Source organism: Phalangium opilio, unplaced genomic scaffold, assembly GCF_054372755.1.
Source record: "Phalangium opilio isolate 3A_F unplaced genomic scaffold, DU_Popi_V2 ptg000113l_1, whole genome shotgun sequence".
Classification (NCBI taxonomy): Eukaryota; Metazoa; Arthropoda; class Arachnida; order Opiliones; family Phalangiidae; genus Phalangium; species Phalangium opilio.
In genome coordinates, this window is record NW_028324209.1 from 1,477,828 (window position 1) to 1,483,318 (window position 5,491).

The 5,491-nt window shown below is 31.5% G+C and overlaps 1 long non-coding RNA gene across 1 annotated transcript; it reads right to left on the reverse strand.

The window, feature by feature from the left end:
* Nucleotides 1-287: 287 nt before the first annotated feature.
* Nucleotides 288-965, reverse strand: LOC149623227 (uncharacterized). The gene is made up of 3 exons (XR_016374720.1): nucleotides 938-965; nucleotides 795-884; nucleotides 288-714 (listed from the first exon to the last, which is right to left on the reverse strand). It is a non-coding gene; the product is annotated as an uncharacterized LOC149623227 (long non-coding RNA).
* Between the last annotated feature and the right edge of the window lie 4,526 nt (nucleotides 966-5,491).

The window sequence follows — 5,491 nt, forward strand, 5'->3', positions numbered from 1 at the left end:
AGACCATTAAAGGTATTTTCCCGTACCTTAAAAATTTGACTCGGGGGTCCGAAAATATTATTTTTCTCCATTTTAAGGTGCATTTTATTACAATTAAAGGGGTTTAAAAGTTTGAGCAAGGAAATGTGATTATTTTCGACGAAATAGTTTTATAGCCATGAGGTATCTATTGTGATAATTCTTTAAAAGAACTTCAGTGTATAGTTAACTTTATCGGAGTCAATTAAGATTCGGACTAAAATACTTTAACACTTTGATTTATTTTTAAATTATTTATACTTCATTAATAAAAATTAAATTTTTATTGAACAAATAGCTACTTTAAAGCCTATAAATTAATTTCACACTACAATATAATTATTAGAACATTAAGCTTAAACCTGATAATCTAAATATTTAGTACTATGAAAAACTAAACACTTACCAGAAACTATTTCTTAAGAAACCAGATATTAAAAAACTAATGATATCTCACCCCTATATAAAAATTTAATTAATTTATACCATAATTAATCTTCTCTAGTCAAATCAAAAACAAAGATTTTTAACAATATTTTTAGAAAAAAAATATTTGATTAAAGAAAGATGACTTTGTTACATTTGTACTAAAATTTCCACCACAGAAACAGATATTATAAACCGCTTGAATAGTTGGTCGACCTTTTTTGACTTAATAAAGATTATTCAGTCGAAGTCATCACGATTAATATAACCCTGCAATGAAAATATTATAGAACTGATTTAAAATTATCTTAAAATATCAAACCGCCGTTTTTAGACATTTTCAAACTCACATTTAAATTTAATCCTTTCCTGTTACAACACTCTAGAACATTACACAACAAGATTCCATTTTAAAGGCATGATGTTATGACTGCTATTTACTGTATTTTTTGTAAGCATTCCATGAAATTTTACATATCAGGTTCATACAAACCTGGACATGTCAGGGAAATAAATTTTTGACCAATTCTTTTCATTCACATCTTACGTGGAAAATACCTAAATTCATACCAACCTGGGTTTTAGCTGTTTCAAAATTTCACATCACTTAAGTTGTGATTCATGAACTAATCCATCAGTAATGATTTTTTGTAATGCTAAGTGTAAACGGAAAAGTTGCCTTCTGATGGCTGAAAATAGAGAATAAATTAAAATTAACTGGCCAAAGGCTTGCCTTACTTTAAAGGATGAGATCCGTTAGTCAGAACTTTAGTTTTTATGGCTCCTGATTCAAACAAGTCTGAAATTGGAAACATTTTTAAAATTCACACAGTTTATATTAATGTATTACACATAATTATTACCTTGGTTGGACTTGTGAGCGTAACTAATTTTCAAATGGACGTAGTCGCTTAAATGAGTGTCGCTAAGCCTAGTTTGAAATTTTTAGGGTTAAAAAAATATGGCACGCGACGCGCGCGAATTTATTTCACGATGGCGCGTGCGCACGTGACTTTCAAGTAAAAAATTCCTTTTGAGGTAGGGTTAGTCCCCCTATTATCGGACGCTCCTATTATCGGACACATTTTTAAAAAGTTGTTTATAAAACTGCCGGGGAAAAAAGGAACACTGTAAGTTACCTAGTTTTAAAGAGGGTGTCGAAATCTGTATGTTGCATGTAAAAACAGAGAAGGGGCTCGATGTCAGAGGAGGAAAGCGCGAACGAACCAGATATCCAATTTTTTTGATTAATTAAAACTAATTGAGGGGCCGGAAAAATTCTTCCCCCCATTTTTAAATCGTGTTTTGAGGTATATAAATAGAAGCCAACTATAAGTTATGTGTATGGCTGTAAAGCCCGAATCTTTTTCTATAAATTGCTACTTTAACAGTTAGTTCTAGGTTTCTTTACATGAAAATAAAACGCGAATCGTATCTAATGTAGAAAACCTATTATCGGACAGCTTTCAAAGACGTTTTAAAGACAAATATTTAACGTAGGCTTACAATAAGAGAGGGATTGTAAATATTTAATGCTTAAAGCGGTTAGTGATGTTCATAATGGATCCAGAAGTGTCAGAGAAGTAACAATTTTCACGGGTCTTTTATTGTTAAAAAAAACTGGTATTCCAATTGAGGAACCATTGTCCGATACATAGATCCCAGTGTCCGATAGCAAAGACCCACTGTCCGATTCTGAGATCCCAGTGTCCGATAGCAAAGACCCACTGTCCGATTCTGAGATCCCAGTGTCCGATAGCGAAGACCCAATGTCCGATACTGAGATCCCAGTGTCCGGGCTACAAAGACCCACTGTCCGATACTGAGATCCCAGTGTCCGGGCTACAAAGACCCACTGTCCGATTCTGAGATCCCAGTGTCCGAGTTGGATGTATAGGCGTCCGATAAATGGAACATGGGTGTCCGAATCAACATCCAAATAGCCGATAATAGGGTACGATACTTGCCGAATAAAATCCATGATTGGGACAACATTACATCGTTCTTTTGGAATTATTTCTATACCATTAGGTGCAGAAACGTTCAAAATATATATTTCATAAACTTTTCAAAGGTTTTCTGTGATTTCCTTACATTTAACCATAATTTTTTAAAATGTGTCCGATAATAGGGGGACTAACCCTATAAATAAACACCCTCCACAACATAAAATATTTACAAATGGTACAAAAACACACCAACAGAGAACCCTGAGGCTTGTTTTGACACCCTATAGGGTTAGAATAAACACCTTAAGGTGTTTTTTTAAGAAAATACCTTTAAGGGTACAAATACACCACATCAAAATCCAATTTTTTTTTACAGTGTAGAGCCCTTCACTTCTAGTCTCATCTCACTTCTGGTTAAAGCAGATATGAAATATTGCCAAAGTGTGGGGGGAGGGGGGTTTGTTTTTACGAGCGTTAATTTCTTATCTGACGTTGTCTAACATAAACACCGCGAATTTTATTAATGTGACCAAATTATCTTTAATCGCCTGGATGGCCTTGTCCGACCGTATCTTAATAGCCAGTTGAAGTATCGAAGACAGACAGGGCAGTTCGACATAAACCCGTGTGAAATTTTGACTTAATACACATTTTATGTTTAGATTGAAAAATTATCAACGTACGATAATCTTATAGGTCAAATGTTTTAAAATTTTAGTTTTTAACTATTTGTTTTTTTCTTAATCACGGGATATTTAAGTTAATTGATTTTTTTAAAAGATAAAAATCTTAAGCGCGGATTGATATATCCCCAAGTGTTTAGTATCGTCATGTTAAGATTAAAAGTTTATTGGGCCACGTATGGGAGTTTCCCAAAGTTGGTAATTTTTTTTTACAAATTTCCTTTTTTATCCTTTGCTAATTTCAAATTAAAATTTATTGAATTTCAAAATATTTGAAAATATTGCAACGTATTTTATTTAATTTTGGAACATTTTTAAGTTTAATTTTAATTTATTAATTAAGACGGTTTAATTTCTATCTATCCAAAAAATGGTAAATTTTTACAAATTCCATTTTTTATCCGATACTAATTTCAAATTGAAATTTATTAAACTTAAAAAAAATTGAAAAGGTTATCCAACGCATTTTATTTAATTTGTGAACATTTTTAATTTTAATTTTAATTGGCCAATTAAGACGGTTTAATTCCATGTCTATTACAAACTTGACAAATTTTTACTAATTCCATTTTTATCCGATACTAATATCAAATTGAAATTTATTGCACTTAAAAATATTTGAAAAAATTATCCAACGTATATCCTAATTTAAGAACACCTTTTTAATTTTAATTGGTCAATTAAGACTGTTTAATTTTTCTTTTTTCAAATTCCATTTTTATCTGAACCTATAATAGTTTATTTAAATAAAAAAATATACATAAATATATTTTGAAAGATTAGCAAACGTGCATCCAAATTAATGGATTTTTTTTATTATTTTTATTTTGAAAATATAAATAATGAGGTTAATAAGCGACAGGTGATAGGGCGAAAAAAAAGAAGTTTAAACTATACCCCTATTATGCTTTATACGAGGTTCCCCATTGAATTGAAAGAATGAAAATAGATAATTATGTCTTGTCTAAAACTGATGGCGCAGAAAAATAACGAGTAGCAGAAGGGACACGTGCTTCCAACGCTTTTTATTTATTTTTTTTGGTTACCTTAATAACGAATCCCTTGAGAACCATCTCTTAATTGCTTGCAATTTTCCTCATAAAAACTCTACACGCTTTGTAGTTTAGAGAAATTATCATCACTAACTATAGAAAAATAGTCGAAAATAACTAACTAATCGAAACTCATTCGATATATTTATCGAGTTTTTGTTCAATACGTGGTATGATTTTATTATTAGCTTTAAGAATTGGGTTAGAACATAAGTATTATTAATGATAAAAAATGCTTTAAATTTTTCCAATTGTAAATGCTTCAATATATACGGCGTGGAATAGATCGAAAAATTGTTGTGTTTTTTTATTTTTTGGTTTGAAATTCGCGAGACTGACGACGGAAGAAATTGGTATTATAAATTGTAGACCTGCCTGCTGGGAGGGTGTAAAATTAAAATTTGAAGTTGATACCTTATTGTTAACTAAAATTGCACTGTCTGTATTTACTTATTAGGCAATAATTAGTAATTACTCCAGAAATCAAAGGCTTACGTCTGTTGTTGAGCATCCAATTAGTTAAATAGATCTGCGGTTTAACATACCAATTTCTTTCGTCGCCAGTACCGTGAAGGTCTTGTTCCGATCTCTTCCACACTGTATTATATTTTTTCTTTCGTATATTAGGATCATTTTTTATTTGGTTTTAAATTGACTTAACCTTAATTATGAAAGGCAAATATAACCAACGATACACGACATTACCGTTCCCCCGCTCGATCTTAATTTTTCTACTTAAATTTAACAACCAAATAACGTGATTAATGTTAATTAGGCCTGCCCTTGCCGTCAAAATTTGAATATATTTACGTAATATTTTAGGCGGAAAAAGTTAAAACCTTTTTGGATATAGAGCTCGCTAAATCCATTAGTAGAAGTAAAGTACAATTAAAGGTAATTTCTTTGCACGCTATGTTATTTGTTAGTAGAAAAAATATAATTGTTTTGGGGAAGCTTTTAAAATACGTTAATGTCATTAAGTCATTAAACGGGAAACGGATACTTAATAGTAAATTAACGTCAATTATTACAGACTATTATAGTCTCTGTTGGATTACGGCGTCACGCGAACCCAATTTGCTCAGGCGCGTTTTTAGACCATGACGACATTATAGTCAATCTTTTCAATAGTAAATATTTGACTAATTCGCTTTAAATGATTTGGAACTCCGTATTTTATTCCTAATCTAAAACAAATGCTTGTTGTCACGCGTACGTATATATCAACAAATGCAAATAGAAGTAAAAGGAAGTGAGCCAATAAGGCACACGTAGCGCGAGCACCACAGGCTAGCACCACCGGCTCTGCGTTACGAAATCTACGTTATTCTCCAAACAGGGATAAAAGAGGTTAAATGATGAT